The sequence below is a fragment of the Triplophysa rosa genome, linkage group LG20 (genome assembly GCF_024868665.1).
Source record: "Triplophysa rosa linkage group LG20, Trosa_1v2, whole genome shotgun sequence".
NCBI classification, from domain to species: Eukaryota; Metazoa; Chordata; class Actinopteri; order Cypriniformes; family Nemacheilidae; genus Triplophysa; species Triplophysa rosa.
Window position 1 is genome coordinate 9,294,704 of NC_079909.1, and position 24,641 is coordinate 9,319,344.

General features: G+C 38.6%; 1 protein-coding gene across 2 annotated transcripts in view; it reads right to left on the reverse strand.

The window, feature by feature from the left end:
• Positions 1 to 24,368, reverse strand: part of tbl1xr1a (TBL1X/Y related 1a) — a 69,764-nt gene extending 45,396 nt beyond the window's left edge. Inside the window, exon 1 of one of the 2 annotated variants that reach the window (XM_057361801.1) lies at positions 23,973 to 24,368. The gene's annotated coding sequence lies outside the window, so the exon portion shown is untranslated. The remainder of the gene's footprint in view (positions 1 to 23,972) is intronic. The other variant, XM_057361800.1, reaches the window with a different exon arrangement.
• Between the last annotated feature and the right edge of the window lie 273 nt (positions 24,369 to 24,641).

Consider the following 24,641-nt stretch of genomic DNA (forward strand, 5'->3'; position numbering starts at 1 on the left):
CGCAAAATATTGAATCTTGCTGTGCATAGCAAACAATGTTGTTTCAAATAGAGATTGCGATTCTTTTACGATTCTGAATGACAACTAAAAAGAATACATCATTTACTAGAGGTTCTGACAACAAAAATGATTACACATTTCATGGTTAACCTACAGTAACTATAGTGAGAAACATTTTACAACAAATACCATAGGTAAACTAAAGTAGTTCATTTATTATATAAGTTTTACTTTAAATGCAAAAGTTTAACTTCCTAAAAAGTATTACTGCATTGAAGTAACTTGTGTAATATGAAATATTTCTACAGTAAAACAAATTCATAAGGTGACACTTGACTTTAGAAAGATTTATCAATTTGCCTGACATCTACAGACTGCTTGAACAGGTCTTTAAAGAAAGACATAACTGATAAACATAACAACACAGTATTATCACCTGTAAATAACCTGAAAACATGACATGTTGGGTAACTTGATGAAAAGCTCTAATAACGCAGCTTCTCTATTAGCGTAAACACAGTGATAAGCGCCACACACTCTTATGACGTGTTTTTACCGTAATGACAGATTTAAGCGCGCACTCGGATTTGACCGTGCTACAAACTGCAATAGCTAGTTTTATTTCAAACCTGTCCAGTTAAGATGTGAAGCATAATCAGAACAATGTAACACAATCCTGAAAGACAGTCATAAGAGCAGTTTTGTTGCTAGGCTGTATTTACTTTATGTTGGTCTGTTATTTGGTGTGAGACTAATTTGGGCAGATTGAGAGCTCATCATCTCATGCGTGTGAGTTGGCAACTCTCTGCTTAAACCCCAGTACTTCTGTGATCATTTGACACAGAAATAATAATAGTTTGTGGTTGAAAAGACTGTTTGTGACGTCGTTTCATACCTAATGATGATAATGCTTTCTAATGATGAAATGCTTTTTCATCGGTTGCAACACCAACACAGATTGAAGCATTATGATTTTAGTCGGAGGTGTAAGTTAATATACACGAGAATCTTTGATTTTCATTAATGACATCGTGTGGGTGTTTGAATCGAGATCACGATTTTAACGATTAATCGTGTAGCTCTAGAAGTTACATTATCCAAATTGCTTGAATTCATTCATGAACACACATAATCCTATCCGAGCATGTCCCACTCAAAAAATTAGGGATGCACCGATATGTAAATTCTGGCCGATAACAATAACTGATCATGCTTTAACGTTGAAAGTCGATATCTGATATAATGACCGATAATGTTTTTCAGAGCCTGAAACAAATGGCCACAAGTCCAACAGGTCTTAAGACAGAAAGCATTCAAACAGCAGTCTGCTTCAAACAGTGCGATTTGGTTCCTATACTTTAAGGATGCTCCGACTGATCATTATCGTTATCAGCCAATAATCGCTTTAAAATAGCTTGATTGACAATCTTTATAACAGCCAATCAAAAGAGCCAAATTCAAATGACAAAACATGTGAGGCCGCAGGTGCGTTTGACGTATGACTTCTGGACCATTCAGCTTAATCACTCACGCAGATGTCGGTTGCCTGTGGTTCCTTTTTGTTGCAGTCTGATATTGAAGTAAACTGATACAAGTACACACTGCAGTTAAATTCGGTTGTCACACACACCGTTCTTTAATTGATGGGAGTGGGAACCACATTCTACTACAAAATTAACTCCTGAAAAAAATGCAGATAGTGGCAACCGCATTTAGCAAAACTCCTTGCAGTGTGTACAGAACCGAACTCATAAATGAACATGCCAAGTTTGCCAACACTGCAAAAGAGCGCCCTGTGAAGCAGCCTTCTGGGCATAATCAAAACACCGCGCGTCTATCACAGTACTTTAGTATAAACTGATGGACAAAGCAAGTCTTAGCCGAAAAATAGCAGCTACCAAATGGGTTATATTCTTGTTCACAACTTTGAAACGCTAGAATGTCGCTGTGGTTACCAGTGTGTTAATTATCACAAATGGAGTCGGTGGTATTTTACAAAACCAGTGTTTCCCCTAGGTTTACAGCTTTGGGGGGATATTTATTTTATATTCTGATAGCCACAGTATGTATGAAACATAGAAAGGCCTGGTAACGGAGAAAATGTGTTGTAGAGTCTGGTGCAAAAGCAAAGTCCTAGTGGTCTACTTTAATATAAAAAACTACTGACAACAAAATGTAACAACTGAAATTAATTTATCATGAGCAGAAGTATTTACAAAGCTACTAACAAGTAGGGGTGACCCCAAATAGTCAAAGATTCGACGCTTCGAACTACCAATCTCACAGTCGAATCTTTGTAGAGGTGTTATGCAATGGGGACCATGCCATTTTGGTTAAATGGGCAGTGGCGTAGCAGACAGGCACGCACTGCACCGCTAAAAATATTATTATTAAAGAAATGGGACATTTTTGGAGTTGTACCGAAACCCCTGGCACATGAGTGCGAGGTCTGGCTACCCAGCGCAGGATCACATCTCTCCGCGTCTTCTGTGCTGTGAGACCGGTATAGAGAAGCACCACGTTCCGCACGCACCCGCAAATGACTCGCAAATTAATGTGTACACCGTTTCCAAACATTTGTCACTTACTGAAAATAATAAAGTAATAGAACCAAAATCACCACATATGGCACAGACTTTTGGAACTTGTCATTCTCTGCACTGAAAGCAAGCATGCGCATCAGGAGGACGGAGAAAGAGTGAGCAGGAAAAAAAAGTAAAAGGGACATTTTGACTGTTTAAATGGTAAGATGCTTTATTGCATTCCTCCTTTACATGTGGTAACTTTATTGGTAGTTCATTGGTAATGAACGTGCTGTATTCCCGTTTGTAAAAAATTATTCATTATTATCTAGTATTAAAAAGGCAAGATCTGGTCTAGTATTGTATGGCACTGTTGGCACAACATTGTTATGTGATGCTTAAGGAAAATGTCTAGGGCTGCAGCTATCGATTATTTTAGTAATCGAGTATTCTACTGATTTCCATCGATTAACTGGGTATTCGGATAATAAATACTTTTTCTTTATTAAAAAGCAATACTAAATATACAGGAGAAAATAAGACAGGTCTCTTAAAATGAACAACTAATTTGTTTCCTTTTTAGAAAAATATAATTGTATTGCTTAAATTGCATACATTAATATCTGTGAAAAGTTACCCAATTTAATACATTACATTCAAAATGCAATATAATACAAATGTATAAATAAGAAACATTAATAAAAATAGAAAGAATAATTTCAAAGGTAAACAACTAACTTCAGCATATGCATGATGCATTTAGTTTATCTAAATTAGTTTTAGTCTCTTTTTTTACTATTAAATAGTAATATATTTGTCCACATAAAATACCGAGTTAACGAGACTTTTATTTTGGATGGTTGTCGGAAGACGCTTATTTTTTAGCATGTCTGTTTCTTCACTCAAACAATAAAATGTTTGTGAAATAAACTCTCAGAGCAACTCTGGAGATGAAGTTCATGTGTTCATGTCCTCATAAAGCGCAGACGCAGACAAATTCATGAGCATCACGCGTGTAGCATGTTAATCTGTTCAGTTCATTCACGCAGACACGCAGAACAGACAGATGGCATGTGTAAATAACAGGATTTGGCATCCACTAATCCGAATCTAGTTTTATGGACTCAATGCAGTCGGAAAACAAGTTTCACTCACAAAATAGACTAAAACCAAGTAAAATAGCAGTTCACCATTTCAATAAGCTATCACTCATTTATCAGCATGAGAAATACGTGTGAGCGTGTGAACAGACTAAAATGCGTGAGACTTGAGAGCTGTGCGTTAGTAATAACGGTCTGTGGGGAAACGCAGTGCTCCGTGTGTACTGTAGTTAAATGGATTAAACAAAGCTTTTGATGATTTTTAGTATTCGAATTACTCGAGTAACTCCAGGAATCGTTTCAGCCCTAAAAATGTCCATTAATTTTACTATTTGTGGCTTGTGTTTTGAATTATGTTCCCATGCATTTCAGACATTTTAGCTAAACATATTTATTTTGCACATTGCGATTTGAATCTGGCTTGTTTTTTATTTATATTTTTATTACAAAAGTATATTCTGTTCTAAACAAATTCTGTAAATGAATGTTTGGTTGGTTTTTTTGGTGCATCAATGTTGCGCTGCACCCTTGTTAACCACCTGGTGTCGTCACCACATGCACACACATGCGTGCGTGCGATTTGACTATCAGTCGACTATAGGCAAGACGTGACAATTCTGATTCGACTATGTAAATCCTTAGTCGAGGACACCCCTACTAACAAGTAGCCTTTCCATGCCATTCATACTAGAACTGATTCTAAATAATCTTTCCAATTAAAACATGATTCATTATGAAATTCTCTTAACATGCTCATTAGGGGTGTAACGATACACTCAGCTCACGATTCGGTACATATCTCGATGCGGGGTTCACGATACGACACACATCTCGATATTTTGAACAAAATTCAAAAATGAAACTGAAATTCAAATAACATTTATTTTCTAAATATTAACAATTTCAGTAACTTATTTTGTTGCACATACAACTTAATAAAGAATTTTAACATTTTAAGGCTTAACTGAAATTAGAATTAAGATCAGTGTCAATTTTGACAGCAAATTTTGATTTAGTTTTAGTCATAGTCTTTTGACTAAAATGCAATTTAGTTTTAGTCACCCCAATTTATCATAGTTTTAATCTATTTTTAGTCGACGAAATCTACATGATATTAGTCTACTAAAATCTATTTGGTTTAACTCATTTAATTGGTGTAATTAAATGTTCCATACAGAGATTTAACTGTTTCAACATAATTTACTTTACCTTGGAATTAAATTAAATCAGGTCATTACCTTTATTTTTCAGAAAAGTTGAGTAACTACTGGATATGCATTGTTGTAACACAGAGAATATTAGACCATGAATGACATAGCAGTTCATTCAGTCTCATTTTGGCTCAATTGACTCGTTCGTTCAGTGAAGGGCGTGTTCATTCAGTACATTCAACCAATGAAACGCTCTGACAGAGCTCACACTCAAGCGCTATTGGCTCGTGTCTCTTTGAAGCTGCGCTGTCTTTGCTTGAGACTAGGGATGCACCGAAACAAAAATTCTTGGCCGAAGCCGAACATGATGTGAAACACTTGGCCGAAGGCCGAATAATACCGAACATGGTTTTTTGCATTTCTTCTATTTATTAAGCTATTTTTTTCACTATTGCACAAACTGAATAGTCAAAATGTGCCTTTTATAATTTGTCTTGCTTTTCAATAAAATACAATACAACTTAATATAAAATTGAGCAAAACAAAGTAAATTCAAACAAAAAGCCCTCTCCCTTCATCAATAGCCTATATTAATTAGGCCTATAACTGACTGCTAAAAGAATGTAATGTAAGTTACTCTGTACCCCACAACAAAACACTTCATTAAAAACTGTCATTCCACATTAGGCCATAATCTAAAAATATGAATAAACTAAAACTGTTGGATTATTATAGGCTACATTGCAAAATGATTTGAGAAAAAAAAACATCCAATGCAAGCAATTCTGACTGATGCTGACTGATAACCATTTCAGTTCACGTCTCTCCTCCAAACTCCGCCCACAAAAGCTGACCGTTCTCTCAGAAGGTGCACTCGTGGCCGAGATGCACAGAACATACTTTGACAAGTTGTTTAGTACAGGGAACTGTGTGCATGTGACCACTGTATGATGTCAAAGGATGTCGTGAGCGGCGGGGCTACTGTCAGACCGTCCGCTACCGTCTGAAGTAAAGTTACCGACCGGTAAAGACGCTTTCATTCGGAAATTTACTTCCGTGCGGCAAGTCCCGTGCTGTGTCTTTCTCTGACACTTTAAAATGCTCCACACGCACGCACTGCCAAAATGTTTGCGGCAGTAATAAAGCGCACGCGTCTCTCTCTCTCGCTCTCTCTCTCTCTCTCTCTCTCTCTCGAGACAGTAATGAATGAGAAAAATCTTTCAAAAATACATATTACATAAACTGTATTACATTTCTTCAATCATGCAATCACATACTTGTTTTTTAGCATGTCTAGGTAGCGTCTTGACCGCTGAACGAATAGAATTAAACATATCGTAAAATATCCCCATCTCTCTACGATGCACATCGTAACATTTTTGCATCGAGAAATATCGTAATACAAGGTATCGTTACACCCCTAATGCTGATTATTAATGCTATTAATATTTAGGGATGTCCCGATCACACCTTTTGTTCCCCCGATCAGAGTCATTTTATTTCGAGCATCTGCCGATCCGAGTCCAGATTTATTTACCTGCTCTTGGTGTCTGCAGGTCTTCCTATGTGACGCGCGAAGAAGCGCTCACGGAGCGGCCTCAAAGGGTTCAAATGAAGCGCGTTTGGCACTAAATAAGGATATTAGAAGATATCTTAGGGATGGGCACGAGTACTCGAACACGACGATCGATGGCGAAAACGATGATCGTTTGTATCTATAAATACATTTTTTTATCATTTTCTTTCTTTCTGATTGGTTATGCTGGCATTTCGAGTTGTGCCCAGATATTTGATTGTTGCGTTGCGAGAGTTTGCGGTCCAGAGTCAAGTCCGGAGTACAGAAGGGCATATTGAAAGTGCACAGCGATGCTTGGTTTCACTTTGATAAACCTGACGAAAATACAGTCAATTTAATTAATTAAATTATTTACTCAATCTTATAGTTTAATTAACATAAATTTTCGTATCAGTGTTCTGATCTTTTCATTGTCACCATGGTACAGGGGACATGCCCCGCCCCCTCTAATGCCCCGCCCCCAATTAATCGAGTACTCGTTTTTCAAACCTGTCCAGTACTCGAAATGAAATATGATCAAAAATGCCCATCCCTAAGATATCTGCAAGATATAATCAACATAAATGTCCATGAGTGCGCGTGATGTGTACGGCCTCAGTTATGTAGACGCGCTGCTCAATATAAACTACAGAAATAGTCTGATGTTTTGATGGTTCATTAAGTCTCGCTGTCCAGATGGAACGAAGCCAAGTTGGGTGAAAACCTGTCATCCAGTGGTGACTGAACTTTTGCTGCTTATCAGGGGCAGGGCGTGCGTCTTTTCAGTAGACTCGGAGCAGGAAAGTGGGTGTTGCCTTTTCACCACACTGAGAGCATTTAAAAACGCAACTATTTTTATCTGCATTTCAGGTGGTTCAAGCATCATATAGATCCTGTGATCGGTGATTGGCCAATACTGGTTCTAACAATCAAAAATCAGCCCCAAAAATCCTGATCGGAGCACCCTTACTATAATTTACAAATTCATAAATATCTAGGCCTACATACCGTACCTACATCAACAATGTATGCTAATGGCCATAAGTGAATAATCACAACAGAAAGACTGTACTGTACTGTTTTTTGACTGTAAGCAGCATGCACCTGAAGCGGTTCAATCAGACAAAATGAATCATAATTTATCGTCTTTAATATATCGGGCTGATTTAATTATCAGGACGATAACATATAACATATATAAATGAACATTTACCGGCCGATACAGATATGTGCGATAATATATTGTGCATCCCTCTTAAAAATAGAAACATACAGTTAAAATTTCCAAATTCTTCATTTGATCAAACCGTGTATGCGTCTAGTTTACTAATGCATAAAGGGAAAACGAGGTTTTAAAAGTAATAGCTAATAGCTGGTCGAATTGCCCACATGCTCAGTAAAATTATGACAAAAATATAAACTGTGAATACTGTGCTAATTCTCCATTTAGCACTGTTGAGCAGTCTGTTATTAAACCTGTGAAATGTCAAGGCCCCAATGCAACTTCTGATACGACACTAAAATATGTTTGCAATTGAACATATTCCTATTTAAAACCGAATTGGAACATTTGCAGTCTTTTTTTTATAATTCCAGCAAAAGCATTCTTGTCTTTGACCCTTCCCTCACTCAGTTCCTCAAACAAACAACATGTGCCCTCTATACTAGGAAGAGGACTCCGAACTGCTCCAAATTTACAAGCTGAACTTGACCTTCAGGTCACACACACACAACAAAAGTATGCGACGCTGCCGGGTGGAGGAGGGGTGAGGCGGAGGTTTCATCTGTCTGACACAGAGCAGGAAAGACAAATGAGCAGTTAATGCATAAGTCAGGAGTATGACTAGCTTTAGTCCACCCCTCCCCCAATCACTACCACCAAATCTCACACAATACGCACAGTATAGGCTAGATATTTGCTCCTGTATAGATGTCTTGAAAAATCAGTGCCTAAAACTCCTTGACTATGTTTTATGACTGTTAATGATATTTCATAAACCTTATAATAATGATAATGATTGTTATTTGGGTATGATTTGGGGGAAATACCAGTTTGGCGTCATTTGACTTTTACACACACAAATAAGTACCGTTTCAAACAACAATAGCATTATCGTTAGGGTTGGGCCCTGCCACATTATAAAGTGAGGCGCGTCTAGGCATGAGCTGCGCAGACGCGCATCTTTTTTATACAGCGCGAGCTGGGCAGTTATAAATTCAGCCGTGTGTCATCTGTACAGCACAAACTTCACAGTTATAAAGTGAGGCTTGATTGTATTGTTATTCTGATCTTATATTCAATACAAAAGTTACAAAGTGAGTAGGCATGGGTCGGTATGAGATTTTGACGGTATGGTAACCTTAAGCCAAACTATCACGGTTTCGCGGTATTATGGTTGCAGCTTTAAAATGTGTTATTTTAAATGTCTGAGTAAAAAACATTGAACACAATGGATTTGATTTTTAAGCAACAAAATATTTGGAACAATAATAAACATGTACAGTATGTTTACTATTGCAACTAGGGCTGCAACAACTAATCGATAAAATCGATAATAATCGATAATGAAATTCGTTGTCAACGAATTTCATTATCGATTAGTTGGTCTGTGACGTCACTTGCGAGCTATGCAGTTATAAATCAAGAGCGTCTTCTTCCCTTTTAAAATGACCGTTTTAGATGCGTCTCTCCGTGCAGCATGAGCTGCGTAGTTTTAAATGCAGACGTGGTTCTCCGTGGATGCGTCTCTTCGTGCAGCGCGAGATGCGCAGTTTGAAATTCACACGTGTCTCTCCATGCAGCGCGAGGTACGCAGTTTTAAAGTCAGACGTGTCTCTCCGTGGATGCGTCTCTCCGTGCGGCACATGTTGCGCAGTTTTAAAGTCAGACGTGTCTCTCGGTGCGTGCGTCTCTCCGTGCAGCGCGAAGTGCGCAGTTTGAAAGTGACACGTGTCTCTCCGTGCAGCGCGAGGTATGCCGTTTTAAAGTCAGACGTGTCTCTCTGTGCGGCACATGTTGCGAAGTTTTAAAGTCAGACTTGTCTCTCCGTGCGGCACATGTTGCGCAGTTTTAAAGTCAGACGTGTCTCTCGGTGCATGCGTCTCTCCGTGCAGCGCGAGGTGCGCAGTTTTAAAGTCAGGCGTGTCTCTCCGTGCGGCACATGTTGCGCAGTTTTAAAGTCAGACGTGTCTCTCGGTGCGTGCATCTCTCCGTGCAGCGCGAAGTGCGCAGTTTTAAAGTCAGACGTGTCTCTCCGTGCGGCACGTTGTGCAGTTTTAAAGTCAGACGTGTCTCTCGGTGCGTGCGTCTCTCCGTGCAGCGCGAGGTACGCAGTTTTAAAGTCAGACCTGTCTCTCAGTGCATGCGTCTCTCCGTGCAGCGCGAGGTGCACAGTTTTACACCCGTTTCACACCGCATGCGTAAGCAGAGCATGAGCAGCACGTATTTTTTTCGGCGCACATGTTAACAGATGAGAGCATTCATACCGCACGCGTAAGCAGCGCGTGCTCGCGGAGCAGAAGCGGCGCGTAAGCAGCAGTGCAGCGATCATTTCGGCGCCGAGTCTATTTTTGCTGCGCTGCTAACGCTCAATTAAAGCGACAGTGCATTCTTTACGGACAAAATCCACATGGATTGACAGGAAAAAGTAACACTTTTACCTTTAAAGCACGTAAGTGGTGTCTAATGTGTTTTTAACAGTCGCCATGCGTTTCAAAAACACTTTTGCCAGTTTTTTTGGTCAAAATCACAACAGCACAATTTAAAGGATTTATAATATGCTTCTATTGCATATGAAGGAGTGGAAAACGATCGCATTACGCTGTCAGGTTACTGTCTGAAACCCACTGTCATCATAACCTTCTGAAAAAAACATATAAAACTACATAGACATCGTGTTATATGCTTATATGGCATATGTGTGAGAGAAAAGCGATCGCATCACAAGTCAGTCACTCTCTCCTATGGTGAGTTAACCCTTAAGTGACTTTGTATCCTTCAAAGCACCATGGCTTTTTATTTATAACTTGTACTACACAGATCTAAAAGAGCATGAAACAGGCGAATATAACAAATCATAGTTATGCAATCTACTTAAAAGCGCTTTGATGAAGTTCTGGAAGATATTTTGCTCATTGATGTTTGTAAATAACGTAATGTGAAATTGCACTGTTGTACTGTGGTAACAGTTACCCAGGCAGCGCGGTGCATACGCTGCCGGTATGAAAGGACAATTGGCACGCGCTGCTAGCGCTCTCCCTACGCGCTGCTGCCGGTCCGCCTACGCTCTGCTTACGCGTGCGGTATGAAACGGGTGTTAAAGTCCGACGTGTTCTGCATGCATCTCTTCAAGCTGCGCAGTTTTAAAGTTTAAAGGGGAGAGGCGTTTTAAATGACAAAATTAAAGATTATATTAGTAAAACCCAATTTGTGGCGTTTGCACTTTGCAAAGTACATAATAGGCTAAATACCCTGATTTGGTGGTTTATTTAGTTCAGAGGTGGGTAACGAAGTACATTTACTTGAGTACTGTACTTAAGTACACTTTTTGAGTATTTGTACTTAAGTATTACTTTTTCTGTTTACTTTTTACTGTACTTCACTACATTTGAATGACAAATATCTCACTTTTCATGGCACAAAAAAAATATTTCCTTGGCCGACCCTCCCCTCGCTCCCACGTTTGGGAGAGACTATTGTCAGTTGCTTCTAATATGACACACATGAATCAACTCACCGGGTGTGTTAATTATGGAGACATTCACAACATTTTGGGAGAAGGCTAATGAGTTCAGTTGTGTATACTTTTCCCATATATTATTATAAGCAAAAGATGTAATTACATTTTTATCCGATTAATCGAAAAAATTATTGTCAAACTAATTGATTATCAAAATAATCGTTAGTTGCAGCCCTAATTGCAACAGCATATGGTTAAATCAGTGCTTCCCAAACATTTTGAAAGCATGGCACCCCTTTCTAGTCTTCTTTTACATGCACTTCCAGAAATTAAACTTACATGCATTTATCCATACATATATACTGTACATGCATACATAAATAAATGAAATGCAGATGAGCAAACAACTAATTAAGCATAAACAAAATATAGCACAGAACCCGGTGGATTCCTGCAGAAAACAACTCATACCTTTGGAACGGTATAACAGAAACTTTTTATGGTTTTAAAACCGTGACTTTCCAAAACACGGTCACGTAACAGGGGCTTCACAAACACGCGCCTTCTATATAAAACGTGAGCTTATATGCCCCTTAGCCTTGTTCATATTTGTTTACAATGCGATTTGCAGCCTGCGGCACAGAGCAGCAAGAGTCACGTGACAAAAGTGAAACATTTGTTGGAATCACGATGCCGCCTCAACATCATCATGTCTGTCAGCCATCGGCGATGGACGATGGCATCGTCTATCTGCAAAATCCTAATTATCTTACATATTGAAATCACTAGATTTGTATCATCACAGTAGGGCTGGGTATCGAGGGCGATACTTTTTAGGCACCGACCGAATTGCCTCGATACCATCGAGTATCACAAAACATCTTGTCGTTCGATACCACATTTCGATACCAATAGCACCCATACAAAATTTGCGGCAAGATAATTGCTGCCAAAATTAGCAACACGACAAATCTAATGAAGCGGTGTCTGCAAGAAGACCGAGCCGGGCCGTCATCCTCTCTCTCTGCCACACACCTGGAGGCTCCTGCCGCCACAGAGCGTCCTTCAACACGCCCACCACACACTGAAGGCAGCGGCACTATGAGTGGGATTCTGACAGGTGAGGTTAACTTTCAACAAACAAACACAAACATATTTTTTATTGGTCCATGCACTTGTACTAATTAAGTTAATGTTTCTGTGTGCGGCGATTTAGTCATGTGAACTGGTACCTGTGTAATTGTTTGAATGTATCGTTATAAACAGTTAGCGGGTTTGATGATAAAATGCTAAAAATAGCGGAGCTTTGACTAGGGCTCTTACAGGTAATGTAGCGTTAAGCAAACAAAAAAACAAACACAATCGACTGACTCGTATTGGTCCGTGCATGTGTATAGGTTAAGTTATTGTTTCTGTGCGCGGTTAAAGTTGAGCCCATTTATAACATTATCAACTCGTCAATTAATCTAGGCCATGTCCCAGGAGCCTTTAAACTGGCCGTCATTAAGCCTCTTATCAAGAAACCAAACTTAGACCCCAATGAACTAGGAAACTATAGACCGATTTCAAATCTCCCTTACCTGTCTAAAATACTAGAAAAAGTAGTGTCCACTCAGTTGTGCTCTTTCTTACAAAATAATGACATACACGAAAAATTCCAGTCAGGCTTTAGACCGCATCATAGTACTGAAACTGCGCTCGTTAAAATTACAAACGACCTGCTTATAGCATCAGATAAAGGTAACATCTCACTCCTAGTCCTGCTCGACCTTAGTGCTGCGTTCGATACTGTAGACCATAAAATACTTCTAGATCGCTTACACAATTATACCGGTATTCAGGGACAGGCACTACAATGGTTCAGATCTTACTTATCAGACAGACATCAATTTGTCCATTTAAATGGGGAATCATCAAATCTAACGCAAGTAAATTATGGATTACCTCAGGGATCGGTTTTAGGACCCTTGCTATTCTCCATATACATGCTGCCCCTTGGAAACATTATTAGAAAACATGGAATTAGCTTCCACTGTTATGCAGATGATACTCAGCTATATATCTCATCAAGACCAGATGATTCCTTCCAACTATCCAAATTGGCAGAGTGCATCGACGATATAAAGCATTGGATGACTTGTAATTTCCTTCTTTTAAATTCTAATAAAACAGAAATATTACTTATCGGACCAAAGACACGTGAGCAGAATATTTCGGATTATGACCTGCAAATTGAAGGCTGCACTGTTACTCCAACAAATACAGTTAAAGACCTTGGCGTTATATTAGACAGCAACCTGTCATTTAAAAATCACATCTCAAATGTCACAAAAACAGCCTTCTTCCACCTTAGAAATGTTGCCAAATTGCGAAATATTTTATGTGTGGCTGATGCAGAGAAGCTTATTCATGCATTTGTGACCTCAAGACTTGACTACTGTAATGCACTGCTTAGTGGTTGTCCTGCAGCATCAATAAACAAACTACAGTTAGTTCAGAATGCAGCTGCCAGAGTTCTAACCAGGTCCAGAAAATACGATCACATAACCCCAATGTTATCAACCCTTCACTGGTTACCCATTAAGTATCGTATTGACTTTAAAGTTCTTTTAATTACTTATAAAGCCTTAAACGGTTTAGCCCCTACCTACATAACAGAGCTTCTACCACACTACAACCCATCACGCTCTCTAAGATCTCAAAACTCCAGACTTTTGATAACACCTAGAATAACTAAATCCACCAAAGGGGGTAGAGCTTTCTCATACGTAGCACCTAAACTCTGGAATAGCCTCCCCGATACTATTCGAGGGTCAGACACACTCTCCCAATTTAAATCTAGATTAAAGACACATCTTTTCAGCCAAGCATTCACTAATACATAGCTAATGAACAGCAGCTACGCTAATTATTCTCTTTCTGTTTCTGCCCTCGCCTCGGGATGCCCATCCCGAGGTAGGGAGAGATTCCGCCAGGCCCAGATGAACGTCATATGCCCATCCACAACTAGAGATTACGCCAGCTACATCGGAAAATCCCGTGCCATCCTCCTGCGAGAGCCTGCGGACTGACTGACCATCCAGCTCCATCCAAGGCAATTCCATCACCACCCAAGAAAAAGGCGACCATCTGGCCGGCCCAGCTCAGACAATTCCATCCCCAACCGAGAGCAAAGACGGACTACCTGTCACATAAATGCTAAATTTACAATACTTGGTATTTAATGCTAAACTTACATCACACGACAGCAGTTTGAAGTTATGGCTGCACTCAGTGACTTTGATTGGAGGTAGCTGGGTGGGTGTTGTAGGGAGTGGGGGGGCTTGTTGGTTGTGGTTCGGGGCGTTTCATTTGTTGGGACTGTGTGGATCTGGTCTGGTTGGTCTTGTTTTGTGGTCGATGTCGGACAACAGAGGAATAAAGTTAATTATGCCATTACTACTTTTCCCTGGTTGTTCCTCTGTTGTCTGTTGTTGATCGCGGAATGGGACCGGGTTGGACCTGCACGGTTTCGGCGGGTGGGGCTTCCTGGGTCGCGGCTCGTGGGCTCTCCCTGTTCTTCGTGGACGTTGCTCGGTGGCTTTGGTCGGGGTCACTGAGTGCAGCCATGACACGTCAGAGGAGATCTGGCCCTCCCGGCTGAGCCTGGTTTCTCCCGAGGTTTTTTTTTCTCCATTATTCAGCATTGGAGTTTGGGTTCCTCGCCACAGCAGAGCAGTGCAGTGTTGGCTTGCTCACCGGGAGACTGCATTTATTTATTTATTTATTTATTCATTTATTTATTAGATATTATTTATTATAATGATCTTGCTTGGTCTATAAACACCATGCACTGTGCTGTGTTTTACCTTTCTGTGTTTTTCTTATTTGCTCCTGTAAAGCTGCTTTGGAACAATGCACATTGTGAAAAGCGCTATATAAATAAAATTGAATTGAATTGAATTGAATTGAATTAAAGTTAGTCCTATTTAATGTTAATGGGACCTACGTAGCGTTATATTTTGTTTGGATGTATGGCTATAGATAGCTAGCAAAATGAGTGCCAAAAGCTTTAAAGGAATAGTTCACCCAAAAATGAAAATTCTGTCTTCATTTACTCACCCTTATGTAATTTCATACCTGTATAAATTACTTTGTTCTGATGAACACAGAGAAAGATAGTTGGAGGAATTTTAGTAATTTTCAGTCACAGGACATCATTGACTACCATAGGAGGAAAAATTAATTTGTAGTCAAAGGTGCCCCAGAACAGTTTGATTTCCTGAAATCTTCAAAATATCTAAATTTGTGTTCAACGGAACAAAAAGATGAATATGTTTGCCTACTATGGTAGTGGATAATGTCCCAGAACAGAAAATTGCTAACATTCTTCCAAATATCTTTCTCTGTGTTCATCGGAACAAAGAAATTAATATAGGTTTCAAACAACCTGAGGGTGAGTAAATGATGACAGAATTTTCATTTTGGGGGAACTATCCCTTTAAGGCTGACCGTAACTGATTAAGACAAATTAAAGACATCTCATTTTTCCATTTCATTTTCAAAACAAAATTAACTTGTTTGCATTTATCTCAACAGTGTTTTATATTTTTTCTTTATTTGTTCACAGAGGAGACCAATGCTTCCTTAAAGATCTGTTTGCTGTGGAGGACAGAGATGACTGCCATTAGCACTACAGAGAAGATTCAGACACATTCTTAGTGAACTAAGAAATGTAGTTACGGTCACGCACTCCCACTGGAGTTTCCCATTATGGGCATTTCGGTAAAAGTCTTCTTTATAAAAGAAAAAAAATCCACACTACAGATGATTCCATCTATACTGTCTTCATGAGTCCAGTAACCTGTGATGCTGTCTGATGTGCCAGCTCCATCCACACCCTCAGAGCATACATTTTCTACTGCTGGGGACATTATCAGTCAGGACAGAGCACTGATTTAAAGATTTTACGCAGCTGTGAGCCCCACATACTGACGACAAACTGTTAATTTCCAACTAAAAGCTGTATAAACTTTATTAAAACCATTAACACTAATGTATTGCATTGGTTACACTTTGTTCCTTTTTGCTTTTTAAAAAAAAAAGAAAAATTGGTATTGAAAAAGGTATCGTTTAAGAATCGGTATCGAAGTCAAGGTATCGGTATCGAAATCGAAAATTTTGGAACGATACCCAGCCCTACATCACAGTGAGCGCTTTTCCACCATCGGGCCGAATTGTTCTCGTTGCCAAATCGTTCCACTCCGTGCCGATCCATGCCAGCCGGTACGTAAATGGTTTCATTTTCCACCGCAGAGCTGATAACGGAAATTTTTAGAATGTAAACGCAAATGCGTCACGCGCTGCCTTGGTAACACAAGAGACTGAGCTATAATTTTTCATCTAGTTATTTGATCACAGATACTTTCATTAGCACGGATGGATAAAAAAAATGTGACGCTAAATATACTTGGGCGGCCATAAATATACCTGGGCAGGCCGCCCAAGTAAATGCATTGTATGGGAAAGGCTGCATCAGCATAAAATATCATTAATGAAAGCCAAAATCTTGCTTTAAATGTCAAAACAATTAATAGTTTCCTTATTCATACTCAATATCTTCTGACAGTCTGCGGTGACTAAACTTTGATGATTTTTTATCATGCCTCTGAAAGCTGATTTGTACTTGCAGGACAACTGCACGGTTGCTATGACTAAGTTCAGAGGAGAACACAGTAAAATTATGTTATTTATTAATGACAAACTGAGCCGTTCAAATCATATCGAGTTATGAGTAAACGTGGTGAACACCTTGTGTTACCAGTTGGCAAAGAAAAAGAGGAAGCCACTTTTCAGAAACCTTACTTCCTCTTACGGTTACATATGTGTACACAGACAAAAGTGAACAGCCAGAGGTCAGACAAGATAAAACTATTTAGCCTGACTTTTAATCATTTTCTACCTCAGTAATACCACTCCTTAAATCTAAGGAGGTTGAAATTTGACTGCTTCATATTTGTGCTAGTTTAGATTTAGAGCACCAATTTTACAACAAAATACTTTAAATTTTAAAAATTTAGTTTCAAATATGCAGTCTAGGTTACCAAAGAATGTTTACAATATAACGTAACATAGCATAATATGCCTTGATCACTTGTCACATGTCATTTATTCCACTCAAACTAACTCAAACCTACTCTGCGCCAGTGCGTCACGTGTGCTTATCCCACATATGTAGTAGAGAGAAGTCTCTGGGAGAAGGGGAAGCATAAGACACAATTTGTGTCTCCACGTGGTTTACAAAGCGTCTTGTTTTCCTTCAGAATCACCGGTAAAACACAGCAAACTTGAAGCGTGACTGCTGGCGAGTCACCCCGAAACTCATTTCAAAGGCAAGCACAAACGTTTTTATATGCTAATGTTAATTTATCCACTAACGTGAGCTGCTGCATAACGTGAAAACAATGCAATATAAAGTAAGCCAAAAGAAACCAGCGCTATTCCGATTAGAGAAGTGATGAAGTGAGTCGTACTGTACTTTAAAAGATTGAATGCCATGCTAAAGATCAAACAAAGTATGTAATAGGGAGCCAAAGAGATGACGTGTTTTTGTATGCCAACCCGGAAGTTAGCGGCGCACGGGTTCCCTCGATCAAAAGCCTATGCATTTTTCCCACAGACTTTTGGAAAATCGCAAAAAATAAGCTCTGTGTTTAACAAAGGGTTATGACACTTACACGTTTTGTCTATCAAGATAATCTTTACAAGTTGACACCACATTTGTTACTTTTGAAGCCGAAATACAATCGGCAGAAGTAAAAAGCTAACACAATGCTATCAACAGACTGCACTTAAGGTCGTTCTAAATCAACATCACCACCACCAAGCCTCCGACAACTCTTTCAAACTTTATTAGAAATGTTTTCCCTGGCGAGTAATCCACATCTACATTTTAAGAGATTTGTGCCTATGTTGCATTATTTGTGAGCTTTATACGCGCGATGACGTCTAACGGCTCCGCCAAAGGAAGTAGTCACTTTTAGCAACTTGTTAGCAACAGCCGTTTTTAAGACATAATAAGGCTTTAAAAAAAAAATTTCACAAACGGGTTATAATTGGTGTGTTTTATGTCATAGAATAAAATGTGTTTTACCACAGGCGATTTACCAAAAACCCATTGACATTGGAACAATGGAACCGGAAGTCCTAAAATTAGAGATGCACCGATTGCAATTTTCCTTGCTGATTCCGATTTCCAATTTTATTACAAGTGAAACCTGCCGATTCCGATTTTTGCCGATTCCGGTTTTCTATCCACAAACTATAATTGACAGTATACTGTATATAAAACCATATTAACTTTTCTTCAATACACATTTTTTTTATTTTCATTGAATAAATGATTGAACATTACAATTTCTCCAAATTTCCCTAAATGCAGTTCTCCAAGCTGCATTAAATTACAGAATCTTCTCTTTCCCAAACAACTCTTAAATTGAATAGCTCTGTGACTGAAAAGAAGTACAAATAATAAAATATAACTAAACATGTCACTTAATTTACCTTTTTCATTTTTGTACTCATCTCACAAAAGTCTAAGATAACAATAAAATACTTCAACTTTATTCTCGTCTGTTTCCGTTTATGAAACTAACATTGCTTTATTTCATTTTTTCTGAAACGTAAAATTAATTGTCTTTATCTTGTGTCTGTAGTATTAAAAGAAGTGGGTTGATTTTTGCTGCAACTTCAATAAAAAAGTTAAAAATCTTATGAGTGAATTCTACTCTAAAGATGTATATGTATTTGCAGTTTTTTGTGTTAGTAAAGAACTCAATCAGATATACATCACATATATTGGTTGATTTATTCATTTTTTTATATTTTGGATTTTTAAAAACAAGTAGAAGTCGTGTTGAATGTCATTTTACCTAGGTGAAATGACCACAGTTTTAACGTAAGACAAGCAATCAGGTTGAATGGAATTTACGTTTGTTTTACAGAGTGAACGACTTGAACGTGAGTTTAGCATGTGTCAGAGTTTAGCATGATGCTAATAGCATCACTGTTAGCATATATACCCCATGTAGACGGAGCAGCGCGAGATGAACTACAGTGCACCTTTTTGTCTGTACAGTACATGGCGCGTGTGCAGGCGCGTGCAGTCAGCGGATATGAGAGATGCACGTCAGTCAGTAGAGACTCGAGTATAATGTATAGTATATACATAGTATATGTATAGTATAGTATAAACGAGCCGTGAAAGAGAGGCTGTGCGCACGCATGTTTACATGTTTACTTGCGGCTTTGAGTGTACTGACGGCTGTGACGTTCTTGCCCGCATCACGGGCAACAGAAGATCAGCTTGGAATCGGCGAGACGTGAGACTTACCGGCCAGTCATTAATCGGGCCGATCATACGATTTCGGTCTCTGGCCGGTCAATCGGTGCACCTCTACCTAAAATGCTAACTCGCTTCCGGGTTTTGGAAACAAAAATATGTCATCTCTGAGCCTCCCTATTTGCATGAATGAAGAAATGTAATACAGATATTTCTCATTCATTATTACTGTCTCAAGCAAAGACAGTGCAGCTTCAAAGATACGTGAACCAATGGCGCTTGAGTGTGAGCTCTGTCAAAGCTTTTCATTGGTTGTATGTACTGAATGAATACTCCCTTCACTGAACCAACAAGTCAATTGAGTCAAAATGAGACTGAATGAACTGGTACATGTCATGTCATTCATGGACTAATATTCTCTGTGTTGCAACAATGCATATCCAGTAGTTACTCAACTTTTCTGAAAAATAAAGGTAATGACCTGGTTTAATTTAATTCTAAGGGCAAGTAAATTATGTCAAAACAGTTAAATCTTTGTATGGAACATTTAATTACATCAATAAATTATAGTTATAGTACATAAATTAGTTAAACTAAATGTTAAACCAGTTAGATTTTAGTATAGCAAACAATGTAGATTTTGTCGACTAAAACTAAAATGATGGGGATGACTAAAATATGACTAGAACTAAATTGCATTTTAGTCGAAAGACTAAGACTAAAACTAAATCAAAATTTGCTGTCAAAATTGACACTGATCTTAATTCTAATTTAATATTAAATTGCACATTTTTCATTTAAATACCTGCAGTACAGAAGGTTCAGTTAAGCCTTAAAATGTAAAAATTCTTTATTAAGTTGTATAAAAGTTGCTGAAATTGTTAATATTTTGAAAATAAATGTTATTTGAATTTCAGTTTTATTTTTTTAATAAAATAACATGACGTGTAGCGTATCGTGAAACCAGCATCGAGATATGTACCGTATGTATCATGACTGAGTGTATCGTTACACCCCTACAGCTAGCAGTTTCTGGGAATCATCTACAGAGAAAAGCTGACCGTGGTGAAGTCAATCACAGAAGGGATATCAGCAGTGTCCTGCCTCTCCCCACACACAGTTTTACAACTTGATCCATGATAACCCAGATAGATTTGGTGTTGAAAAGCACTTCATCAGCCGGAACGTCTCGTCTAGCAAAACACAGCAACACTGACTTAACCAATGATGTGAGATTGAAGTGCGACTACATAGTTTTTGCAATTCAATTTGGTGCCACTTGGTGTTAAAAAAAGCACACCGTCCACAACTGAAGCTCATTTGTCTGCTATGTTAGTTCGCAATGGAAAATTCAACAGTCACATACGACAAGCCAGACATATAGCTTTCATTAAACTACTTTGTCTTATGGCTCGTTTCCACCGAGTGGTACGATTCAGTACACTACACAACGGTATGCAATTATTTGCATTTCTATTGTCAAAGGTTGCGAATGGTAGCAAACTAGTCTTTTAATAAACTAAAACTAAGTAAAGTAGAGGTGCACCATTGATTAACGTCACAAAAACAAGCACAACGACAAACGCACTTCACACAAACAACAGGCTCTGTTTAATGCACCAGCCAAACTGTATCGCATGCGTGCTACACTGGTAAATACATATATATCGGGCTGTACAGCCCTGTCAATAGGCGCGCATACGTTTGAACAGCCACAAAGACCGCTTTCAGCCCTTGGACATAATACGTAACGTAAACATTATGGGATGCGCGCAAGTCAGACAGGATAAACTTTGCCGGCTTAAGTCCTAAATGTTCGGTTTAAAGATAACAAATGTACCAAGCACAATATTCTCTCACCTTTGTCGTCAATGTGTTGCTGTACTATGAGCGCCACTTTGGGTCTATTTACACCTGGTCAGTGCGAGCTTATATGCCCCTTTAACCATGGTCATTTTTGTTTACAACGTGGTTTTCAGCACAGAGCAGCGAGAGTCACGTGACGAAAGTGAAACATTTGGCATTGTCTATCAACCAACCCTAAGGTCAAAATAAAATTTAAAAAAATTTAAAAATCGCAAAGAAAAAAAATAAGGCTTTGTTTTAACTACATCGTTGTCATGTTAAGCACACCCTTAGTAATAGCAGACTGGGGGAGGGGATCTCTGTAAAATGAGTTTATATTGTCAGTACGTACATTGCATCTCATTTAATCACCCACGTTTCTATTTCAACAAGGAACTGGCTAGCTTGTATTTCTAGATGTTACATTTATTAAAATATAACATTTTGTTATTTTAAAGAAATTCAGTCAGACACACTGATAAACATTCATAAACCATGCGCTAGTGAAACATACAAAAAACAATGTACGCTCTAGATCTTATAAAGCATATTATCAGTACTGTACACAAAAAAAACTGTACACAGAACAGACTGCATAACTGTGCAAAGGTAGACTAAATCCACGTATCTGCCTTTTGGATGATATAGCCTACTATTATTACAGTCAAACATATACAAGAGTTCAATATCTTTATCTTATATTTACCTATTTCATAAAACATTCAAAAAAAATACTTAACATTCCGCATTATATATACTGATGCAGTACAATGTTACTTCATACACAGCGAGTGAGCGGCAGATCTAACAGAGGACATTATCTTTCATTTTTTCATTCTTTTTCAAAGTACACTGAATAATGCAGCTACATAGCATAGTCTTCACACGTTTTAGTACAAATGTTAATGAAATAAACAATGCCACAAAGATCCCAAATATCTTGATCTAGTTTGTGTTTGTTTACCAGTTGCCCTACTTATTTGATGTGATCACGTGTGAGGCTAACCACAGGAAAAAGGCTACAGTTCAAACAAGATTACGGTCACAGTCTTACAAACAAAAAATCCAAAAACACAAAGCCGTTCCTTTACGTAAAATTAAAAATCAACTTTCTAAGATACATGTTTCCGTTTATAATAAATGACAGTATTAATACTGCATCGAGCACACGTCCATTGCATAACAAGACAACAGTTACAGCAACAGCATTCCTCGATGACCTTGCAAAAAATAAGGCAGGCCTTGTTCAAGAAAGCCCAGGCTGGCATTTTCAAGACCACACCACCATCTGCCCATCTCATGTCTAGCACACAACCTTGGGGCTCTACGAAAACAGGGTCAATGCGGCTGCACTGCAACCAAGCACACAAATGTCACGTTTCAACACCTCGGCTGGACCGCTGCGATTCTGCCCGACGAGGGAGAGCGGAAGGGAAAAACAGAAAGCGCAATAGATCAGATATGCACCTCCCATCCCCCACGTCTTGCTCCAATCCAAGCCACTCTCAGGCACAAGTTACATAACTGTGCCTCTCTTCCGCTTAAAGAAAGACGCAGATTTCAAACAAGGCAACGGAGACTTTGGATATTACATTATTCACTTACAAAATCTTAAACAATCCAATTCATGATCTAAAGAAAATTACGAATTAAGATTATGTCATCATTTTCTTCATAGTTGTTATAGGGATCTTTTTGACTTTTTTAAAAACGAAACCTTGCTTAAACTAACCTACCACAAACAAATAAACAACTTTTTAGGTTTGTGGTAGTAAAGTAGGTTACATGCGGGACTCTTACAATGGGAGTTTCCCAACACACATGGCCTTCAGATTACACACACACACGCACACACACACACACTCACTCTAGTGCTGCCCATCCCCCATAGCACGCTAAACACTAGTAAATACTGGGATACAAATATCAATATTACTTCTCATTCTCTGTCCAGTCAGTCATACGTTCAGCATTGATTTTACACTGAATGACTGCATAATAAACAAATCTATTAATTCATATTACATCTTGGGTTTTAATGGTTATTGTAGTGGCATACATTTCACTTGATAATGATGTGACTGACAGTCTATGTAGTAAATGTAATTATTTTTTGTCTCTTTAACACTGTGCGAGTTGATCTCCCCTCCCCCACTCTTATTCCAGAGTTAGTGCATTGCCCATGACACTGTCATGTGCTTCTCCTGTTATACATGTACAGTCTTTTAATAAACACCGACTATAATTCACACTTGATGTTATTCATTAAACAGCATTACGTATATCAAATAAATAAGTGCATGTGCTGTATAGGGAAGTATCACTTCCATAAACTACTAGAAATTGCGTTTAAGTAGATAACTTTGATCAAATCTAGATTCAGACTGACTGACAACTAAACCTGACAAATAAACAGCTCTGGTGTCTTGGATCATAATAAAATACACCAATCATTTAAAACACCAGAAACAATGTAAACTAATTTATCATTGACTTGCTGTTAATATTATAAATAAATGTCTAATGAAATTATAGTTTGTGTACACAAAACTAACAAACACTGAAATGTTGCCGCGTTTACGCACACGCATTTACGCACACACACTCTCTCACACACACACACACACACACACACACACACACTACTGCCCATCCCCCACCCAGCCATATCCTCTCAAATAAATGCCCTTGCCGAATTATTAATCGTTATACATTATTATAAAAACACCGAGTGCTACATAAACACTCCACTGCTGATGTATTATCGATATAACTTTAAAAAATGAACAAAAACACTCACTTTAAACCCGGATGAGCGCGAGGGGTGCCTTTCACTGCTTGTGTGGAATTTCCTCCTCCACGGTTATTTTGTGAAATAGTGCCCAAACAAAGCGTTATAAAGCTGCTTTGAGGTGACAGGTCGTCAGATAAATTCCCAAATAAGCGTCCGGTCCCGTTCACATCGGCGCAGAGCGGAATAAAAACGTTTAAAAACTAGATTTAAGAGCGATTGAGGTACATTGTGAGGCTGTTTGCTAGTGGAGAAAGAGCCAAACGGTTCAGGACCAGCCAACGGCTTCAGACACTCAAACACTGGAGAGGTGACTTTCCAGGCGTAAATGGGGGAGGCCTGGGCGGTTGTCTCTGCAGCTTTGTTGAAACTGTAGGAGGAACACAGACATCGCAATAACATGCATGTTTGTTCCGTCGTAATCGGGATTTTATCCAGCGCCGAGGCATAGGTGTATTATTTAAGCGAGTATTATCGCTTCGATAATGTACGTGACTGTGCTGAAATGACTTTCGGTGGGAGGAGTATTACATAAATTGAGAGGGTTTTATATAAGATACAACCGGATTCGGATAAAATTGTGATAAAATTGGAATTAATTTTTTGGATCATTTTAAGTTTACTTAAAAGTTTGTTATTAAGTAACACCTGTAGTTACAGTGTTTATTTGAAGATAAG